The 9,889-nt window shown below is 48.7% G+C and overlaps 1 non-coding gene across 1 annotated transcript; it reads right to left on the bottom strand.

Moving 5' to 3' along the window:
- Window positions 1-228: 228 nt before the first annotated feature.
- LOC145037978 (small nucleolar RNA R71) lies at window positions 229-335 on the bottom strand. The gene has a single exon (XR_013679085.1). It is a non-coding gene; the product is annotated as a small nucleolar RNA R71 (small nucleolar RNA).
- Between the last annotated feature and the right edge of the window lie 9,554 nt (window positions 336-9,889).

Raw genomic sequence — 9,889 nt, 5'->3', positions numbered from 1 at the left:
AAAGACCATGAAGATGCCTACAAGCATTTGGATGAAGTCAAGGATGTAGCTGATTACTTTAATGTTCCAAATGTGCCTCGCGAGACTCAGCTACTTCGAATGCTTCCAGTGGCATTCAAAGGTGCTGCAAAAGACTGGCTCAAGTCACTTCCCCCCGGGTCAGTCACCATATGGGCCAAGATGAAAGAAGAATTTATTGATCACTTTTGCCCACCTTCCAAAATAGCCAAGTTAAAGAAGGCCATTGATAACTTTGAACAACAAGCTGGAGAGTCGCTATATGAAGCTTGGGAGAGGTACATGAGCCTGCTAAGAAATTGCCCACACCATGACCTTAATAGCCAGCAAGCAGTCTCCATCTTCTATGATGGAGTCAATGTCATAACTAGGCAGTTCCTTGACTCGCAAGGCCCGTTCACAAAGAATCCACCCCCGATGATCAACGAATTAATTGAAGAATTCTCTAAGCATTCTAAAGAATACCATAATCCAAGAAATGATGTTACTAGGGGAGCCGCATATGCAGCTACTGAAGACTTGTTCGCGGTCATGGCTATGCTAAAAACCATGGATAGGAGGATGGATAAAATGGATCAAACGATCCATGCTATTCGGTTGGGTTGTGAAAATTGTAATGGACCTCATCTTACTAGAGACTGCGACTTGGATGAAAATGGAAACAAAAAGGTGCAAGTATGTTACTCAAGTGGGGACCGATATGATGAAGATTGGCGAAAACCAAAGAAAGAGTGGCTCCCTTATGAAGAGTACAAGAAGGCTACGGGGGAGAAGTACAGGCAGAAAGGAAGAGGTTTCTACTAAAAGGAGGAGCCGGCACAAGAAAGAAAACCAAGTTTGGAAGAGATGCTTACCAAATTTGTAGCTGCTTCAGAAAAGAGAACTAGTGATCATGATGCTGCAATTCAAGAAACAATAACTATGCTTAGAAACCAGCAAGCATCTACCTACAACATAGAAACGCAACTAGGGCAACTTGCTCAACAAATCAACCAAAGATCACCGGGCGAACTTCCTAGTAAAACCGAAAATAACCCACGAGGCGCGCACATAAATATAGTCACAACAAGAAGTGGGAAGATAATCACTCGTCTGGCCCCTATTCAGAATGAAGCACCCAAAGAATCACAGAAGGAGGATGCAGAAATTCAAGACCAAAATCAAAATCTTCATGGAACAGAGCCTACTCGCCGAGTCCAGAATATGGACTCGGCGAGTCCACTGCCAAATCCGAAAGAGCAGATCCCTGAAATGCCCTATCAGCCTCCATTGACTTACCCAGCTCGAGCTAAGAGAGAGAAGCAGGAAGAGGAGTACCAGAAGTTTCTTGATCATATCAAAGCTCTTTAAATCAACATACCCTTCATCGAAGCTGTCGCACAAATGCCAAAATATGCAAAATTCCTTAAAGAACTTCTGAAGAATAGAAGGAAGATGGAGGAAGTGAAAAAAGTTGTTCTTAATGAAAACTGCTCAGCTGCCATGCTAAATAAGCTACCAAAGAAGAAGGGTGACCCGGGGAGCTTAACTTTGCCTTGCCAATTTGGTAACTTGGCTACCATTCATGCTTTGGTCGATTCGGGAGCAAGTGTAAACCTCATGCCATATTCATTCTTCAAGAAGCTAGATCTCCCGAAATCAAGGCCAATTCGTAAGGCGATTCACTTAGCAAACAAGACAATCATTTTTCCAAGAGGCATATGTGATGAAACGACCCAAAAATTTTCGTTTTTCAATATAATCTAAACCGTAATATATGTATCATAACATAAAACATACGCGATGCATCCCCAAAACATAGTAAAATATTGTGCGGAAAACTGTATCATACAACATCAATCCAAAACATCAAAAGACATCCCCAGGATAAAAGCTATGCTGTGGTGTGTGCGATGCTGTCACCCCGACCTCTTCCCTTTGCTTGCGGAAGTACCTGAAACCAAACTGAAACTGTAAGCACGAAGCTTAGTGAGCTCCCCCAAACTACCACATACCATAAAATAACATATAAACACATATTGGGCCTTGCCCACTGCATCGGGCCGAAGCCCGGAAACTGCATCGGACCGAAGTCCGGAACTGACTGGGACCTTGTCCCCTGCATCGGACCGAAGTCCGGAACTAACTGCATCGGACCGAAGTCCGGAACTGACTGGGACCTTGTCCCCTGCATCGGACCGAAGTCCGGAACTAACTGCATCGGACCGAAATCCGGAACTGTCTGACTGAACATGGCATCGCATAACACATCAACTAGCATAACACATATACGACATGCTACATCGGGCCGTGGCCCGGAACACATAGTACTTAACATATAAAACATAGCACACAAATCCTGTTCAAACCACGAAGGCATCGAACATACCAACTACTGCATCGGACCTAAATCCGGAAACTACTGCTAACTGAACGGGCCAGCATTGAGGCCTTAGACCCGTTCCTACTGGAAGGAAACTCACCTCGTAAGCTGGCTACTGAGTGTGTGGCTCGGAAAGCTAACGGCGGCTGCTCCTGAATCTCCTCGGCTACAAGTCCATAAACACACTCAATCAAATACTAAACACTGCGCTTGGGGTAAAATGACTCTTTTACCCTCGGTCAAAGTCAATTATCTTTTGGGCTGACTCGCCGAGTTGGGCCACCCAACTCGCCGAGTCCTACTTCTCACTTTTCACTCTTACTCGCTGCTACTCGCCGAGTCTGGCATCGACTCGACGAGTACCCTCTTGATCCAAGAACTCAGCCAATCTTCATCCGACTCGCCGAGTCGTATGAACAGACTCGACGAGTCGTTCTTGATCCCAAGAAGATTGCCTTGGACTCGCCGAGTTGTATGAACAAACTCGTCGAGTCCCTCCATCACTGATTCTACTCTCAACTCGCTGAGTCCACTTCCTGACTCACCTCGTCCACTCGACACTGATAAAACTGAAGGACTCGGGACTCGCGACCCGACTCGTCGAGTCGTTCTTCCGACTCGTCGAGTCGTTCTTCCGACTCGCCGAGTCGCCGCCATGCAACTGATTTTTACTTGATTTTGTTTGAATCCAATGCATACAATTGATAGATCTGAGTCCAATAAGCTGTTTTACCACGTAAAGTTTCCAACTTTACGTGCACAACCTCATGAATAAGGGAAATAAGGCTAAAAGATGCATAAAATGGGTAGATCTATGGTTATCATGCAATATAACTCCAAAAAGACAGTAGATCTGGGCTCTACAACACCCCAACATTCAGATCCATAGATATATCGACTTAATAAGACGTTCATGCAAGTGTAAGGCTTGAAACAAGCACCAACTAGCTCTTAGGAGAGCCCTAATGGAAGTTTAAAGCATATAATAAGATGGAACTCCGAAAATACCTCAATAAACTCTGATTTGGCCTTGGATCTTTGCACTACAACCCTTCTCCTTGCTTCTTTCTTCTTCTCCTTCTTCACACCTTCACAAAGAGGGCACCAAAACACATATAAGCTCTTCAATGGAGGTTTGGGGCTCTATCACTGCGTTCTCAGGGTGAGGGAGGCGAGAATGGGGGCTATAAGGTGGTATAAATAGTGGGCAACCCGGGGATTTTAAGGTTTCACCCAGACAGATGGACTCGCCGAGTTGGGGATATGGACTCGTCGAGTCCCCGGCTCACGCGTGCCCTCAGACGCGACCCTACTCGGCGAGTCAGGCTAGAACTCGCCGAGTCCCTCTTGAAAAACTCACTATAATTACCAATAAATCAACATACCGGGAACGGGTCATTACAATTCTCCCCCACTTGTCTCAGACTTCGTCCTCGAAGTCTGCTACGGCTGGATCTGCAAATAACTCCGGGTAGTGCGCTCTCATCTCCTCCTCAGCCTCCCACGTCCATTCAGACCCCTTCCGGTGCTGCCACTGCACCTTTACTAGCTGAATTACCTTGTTCCTCAAGGTCTTGGTCTTCCGTTCCAGAATCGCGACCGGCTTCTCGATATAATTTAGGCCGCTATCAACCTGAATGTCCTCTAAGGGAACGACTGCTGTCTCATCCACCAAACACTTCCTCAACTGCGACACGTGGAAGGTGTTGTGTATCAGACTAAGCTCCTCAGGAAGATCTAACCGATAAGCAACCCGACCCACCCGGGCCAAAACCCTGAAGGGACCAATAAATCTGGGGCCCAATTTGCCCCTCTTCCGGAACCTGATGACACCTTTCCAAGGTGAGACTTTCAGAAGAACCATATCTCCCACCTGGAACTCCAAGTCTGAACGCCTCCTGTCGGCGTAGCTCTTCTGCCGACTCTGCGCAGTCTGCAGCTTACTACGGACCTGCTGGATCAATTCCGTCGTCTTGAGCACCACTTCGGTGCTCCCTATGACTCGCTGACCGACCTCGCCCCAACAAATCGGGGTCCTGCACTTCCTGCCGTATAACATCTCAAAAGGAGGTCGATCAATGCTCGCATGATAACTGTTGTTATACGAGAATTCCGCTAACGGAAGATACGTATCCCAACTGCCCCCAAAATCTAGAACACATGCCCTAAGCATGTCCTCGAGAGTCTGAATCGTCCTCTCGCTCTGTCCGTCAGTCTGAGGATGAAAAGCGGTGCTGAAATGGAGACGAGTACCCATCTCGTCGTGGAATCGCTTCCAGAATCTGGACGTGAAACGAACATCTCGGTCCGACACCACCGATACCGGCACTCCATGACGTGCCACAATCTCTCGCACATAGATATCGGCTAACTTTTCCGCCGATATACTCTCCTGAATCGGAATAAAATGGGCACTCTTCGTCAACCGATCCACTACTACCCATATCGAGTCCACCCCGCGTGCGGTCCTAGGGAGTTTGGTGACAAAATCCATGGTGATGTCCTCCCATTTCCACACGGGAATGTCTAACGGCTACATCTTGCCGTGAGGTCTCTGGTGCTCCGCCTTGACCTTCCGACAGGTCAAACATCTCTCCACATACCAAGCGACATCTCGCTTCATGCAGGGCCACCAATAATCAGATCGAAGATCTCGATACATCTTCGTCGCTCCTGGGTGGATAGAAAACCGAGACTTATGAGCCTCGTCCATCAATACTTGCCGTACCCCACCCCAGTACGGTACCCATATCCTACCATGAAGTGTCAACAAACCCCGACTGTCGTAATCAAATGAAGCTACTCGGCCCACTATCCTCTCACACTTCTGCCTCTCCTCTTTGAGGCCCTCCATCTGAGCCTCCTTGATCCGCTCCAACAACGGGGTGATCACTGTCATCCTCATACACAAATCTCTGATAGGGGCCGTCGACACCTTGCGGCTCAGGGCGTCGGCCACCACATTGGCCTTCCCTGGATGATAAAGGATCTCACAGTCATAGTCCTTCAGCACGTCTAACCATCTCCTCTGTCTCATGTTCAAACTCGGCTGATCCATAAGATATCGCAAACTCTTGTGATCCGTGTAAATAGTACAGCGGACCCCATAAAGGTAATGTCTTCAAATCTTGAGGGCAAACACAACCGCCCCCAGCTCCAAATTGTGGGTAGGATAATTAGCCTCGTGAGGCTTCAACTGTCTCGAGGCATAAGCTACTACATGGCCTCGCTGCATCAATATTGCTCCCATACTTGTGATCGAAGCATCACAATAGACTACGAAATCCTCTACTCCCTCTGGCAAGGTAAGGATCGGAGCCTCGCACAATCTCTGCCTGAGAGTCTCGAACGCCGCCTGCTGCTCAGGCCCCCAACGAAAAACCACCGACTTCTTGGTTAGTCGGGTGAGCGGCACTGCTATCTTGGAGAAGTCCTGAATAAATCTCCGATAATACCCTGCCAACCCCAGGAAGCTCCGAATCTCAGATGGAGACCTCGGGACCTCCCACTGCATCACGACCTCAATCTTGGCCGGATCTACCAAAATACCCTTCTGGTTGACGAGATGACCAAGAAACTCCACCTCGTGCAACCAGAACTCACACTTGGAGAACTTTGCGAAAAGTCTCTCCCTCCTCAAAGTCTCCACCACCTCCCGCAGGTGCTCCTCGTGCTGCCCCTGTGTCTTGGAATACACCAAGATATCATCTATAAACACTATCACCGACCGATCCAGCATCGGTCTGCACACGCGGTTCATGAGATCCATGAATGCGGCTGGGGCATTGGTGAGCCCAAATGGCATCACCACGAACTCATAATGACCATACCGGGTCCTGAAAGCAGTCTTCTGTACATCCTCATCTCTAACCCTCATCTGATGATAATCGGAGCGTAGATCGATCTTGGAGAACCAAGACGCTCCCTGAAGCTGATCAAACAAGTCATCTATCCTCGGAAGTGGGTAACGGTTCTTCACCGTTACTTTGTTCAACTCTCGATAATCAATGCACATATGATGCGACCCATCCTTCTTCCTCACAAATAAGATCGGCGCTCCCCAAGGCGAACTGCTCGGCCGAATGAAACCCTTGTCTAACAGCTCCTGAAGCTGTGTAGACAACTCCTGCATCTCAGGGGGAGCAAGTCGATACGGTGCTTTGGCTATCGGAGCCGCACCAGGAACTAGGTCGATCCTGAACTCAACCTGCCTCTCTGGAGGTATCCCCGGCAAATCCTCGGGAAACACATCCGGGTAGTCACGAACAACAGGAACATCATCAATCGCCGTCTTGCCCTTCTCCCGGGCATCCAAGATGTAAGCTACAAAACCGGCGCAACCCTGCTGAACATAGCGCCTCGCCCTCGCGGCGGAACAAAAGATCGGTCCTCGCTGGGGCCTCTCGCCCTGAATCACTATCTCTCCCCCACTGGGAGTGCGAACCCTCACTAGCTGTAGCTCACAATCAATCACCGCCCCATTGGGGCTCAGCCAATCCATGCCCACAATAACTTTATTCCCACGCAGGGGAATAGGAACCAGGTCCACTGAAAACTGTTCATCAAATATCTGAAGGGAACACCCTCTATGTACTCTGCCGACCCTCATGGTCCTATCATCTGCTATCTCAACCTCTAGTGGATAATCCAGCTCCCCTGGAGCTCTGCTAAATCTCTTGCTAAGCGCAAGCGATACAAATGATCGGGTAGCCCCCGAATCGAACAATACCAAAGCAGGGATGCCGTTCACCGAGAACGACCCTAAATAAAACATATCATCAAGTAATATTCAAATGATATAATAACAATTAAAGATGAAGGAAAGATTCATACCCGTCACCACATCAGGAGTCGCTCGCGCCTCCTCTGCTGTCATCTGAAATGCCCTGCTCTTCGCCACCGGCGCATCAGCTCGGCCCTGCCGGCCATCCGTAATCCTCAGGGTGGCAGGGGTAGGTGCAACCACCTTCCCTGCTGCAGCTAAAATGGGACACTGGGACCTTTTATGTCCCCTCTGATTGCACTGAAAGCAAATCAGATCTGATGTTGTAACCGTAGTAGCAGGGGCCGTACAATCCCTACTCAAATGCCCAGTCCGACCGCACTTGTAGCAGCCGGAACTCCCTGCCTTGCACGCCCCCTCGTGCAACCTCCCACACTTGCCACACCGACCGTGGCTCTGCTGACCCCTGGACCTGTGATCTGAAACCTTGGGCTTTTTGCCCATACTGCCTAAACCCGAAACCGCCTCCGGTTTCCTCTTCTTCTCCATCTCGAGATCAATCTCCCTCTCTCTGGCTCTAGCAATCATGTCGTCCAGCGTTTTACAACTGGACCGGCTCACAAACATGCAAATGTCACTCCGCATCATCTCATGATAACGGGCCTTCTTCATCTCCTCATCGGCTGCATACTGAGGAACAAGAAGGGCCCTCTCCCTGAACTTGGCGGTGATCTCCGCCACTGTCTCGGTAGTCTGGGTAAGATCCTGGAACTCTCTAGCTAACTGTTGCACCTCGATGACCGGTGCAAACTCCGCTCTGAACCTGGTAGAGAAATCAGCCCAGGTCATGGCATCCAGTGCCGCATCATCCCCGATGGCATGTCCGACCTCCTCCCACCAATCCCGTGCCCTGTCCTTCAGAAGACAGGACGCCAATCTGACCTTGTCCCCCTCGGGACACCTGCTAGTGCGGAAAGCGTTGGCCACATCCGCCAACCATCTGGTACTCGCTATGGGGTCCCGCGCCCCATGATAGTCTGGAGCCCCGCATGCCCTAAACTCCCTGAACGTAAGTGTGCGCGACCCCATCACGGCCGCCATCTCAGCACGGAAAGTACTCAATCTCTCATCCATCAGCTCTAAAATACCCTCCTTGATCGAACCGAAGATCACAGGAGTCTGCTCTAGTATGATGCGGGTAACCTCAGAAGAAAGGAACTCCCTAGTCTACTCATCCATCTGCCCGGCCTCCGGGCCTGATCCCGATCCTGATCCACCTCCGGCATCTGAACTGCCGGCTGCTGGCCTCGGACGCAAAACTACCATTCTGAAACATATCATAACAACATCAGAACACTGAAATATCTCAAGGGATCATGATACTACTACTAGCTTCCTGGTCTTGTCTTGGCCTTCCTTAATTCAAGTACGGATCCTCTGCTTTCAGTAGTATGGGCCCCTACTACCTTCCACATCTATCCGTACTTTCCTCAAGAACTGCCTTGACTCCACCAAGTCACTTCTACTACTGCCATTCTCTGCTACTCTCATCCTAGGCTTGCCCTAGGGAAACTTCAAGCTCAACGCGACTGGTCCTCAGCTGCTGTAGGTCTCCTCATAATGCCAGTTAGCCACCACCTAAACACCATCACATGTGATGAGGATCAGATAATCCTTCAAGTAAAAGATCCGTCCCTACAACGGTTGGACTCAAACAAGAGCTGCGCAGTAGAGCCAGTTCCAGCACTCTGGGATTATTCAAACCTGATCACATGTGGTGTGACGTGTTCGCCTAATGGCTAACTCCCACTACTCAGAACCCCACTAAGCACGAAGCAAGCAGCATTCGGACACGGGAAATAGACTCAGGCAAAACTATTCTTATAACAAGAAACTGCACTAGCATAGGATGCTAAGCTCATACTATCAGGCATAACCTAAACAGGCTATCCTACTGCTGTCTACTCAATTCTAGCATGCAATACTCATAAAGCTGTAACACATAAGCAGGCACATAAGGCATTCTCCTAGATCCTTAGCCCTATACTAGCATGCTGTTCTACTGAAACTGAAACTGAACAAATAACTTGTATGGGTAATTTGGGAGTACTTACTTGAGCTCGGCTGACCGCATGCACACACCTCTATCTTGTTAAAAACAATTCTTTCTTTCCAAGTGCTTTCAAAATTCTTTTTGTAAAACATTTTTATTTTACTAAAATCTTTTATTTCCCTTAGTTTGAGTTCAGATACACCCGGAAGTGTATCCGAATCCCTCAAACCAGGGCTCTGATACCAACTTGAAACGACCCAAAAACACGACCCAAAAATTTTCGTTTTTCAATATAATCTAAACCGTAATATATGTATCATAACATAAAACATACGCGATGCATCTCCAAAACATAGTAAAATATTGTGCGGAAAACTGTATCATACAACATCAATCCAAAACATCAAAAGACATCCCCAGGATAAAAGCTATGCTGTGGTGTGTGCGATGCTGTCACCCCGAGCTCTTCCCTTTGCTTGCGGAAGTACCTGAAACCAAACTGAAACTGTAAGCACGAAGCTTAGTGAGCTCCCCCAAACTACCACATACCATAAAATAACATATAAACACATATTGGGCCTTGCCCACTGCATCGGGCCGAAGCCCGGAAACTGCATCGGACCGAAGTCCGGAACTGACTGGGACCTTGTCCCCTGCATCGGACCGAACTCCGGAACTAACTGCATCGGACCGAAGTCCGGAACTGACTGGGACCTTGTCCCCTGCATCGGAC

Source organism: Lactuca saligna, chromosome 3 (assembly GCF_052625555.1).
Source record: "Lactuca saligna cultivar CGN05327 chromosome 3, ASM5262555v1, whole genome shotgun sequence".
NCBI classification, from domain to species: domain Eukaryota; kingdom Viridiplantae; phylum Streptophyta; class Magnoliopsida; order Asterales; family Asteraceae; genus Lactuca; species Lactuca saligna.
This window is presented reverse-complemented; position numbering and strand designations above follow the sequence as displayed.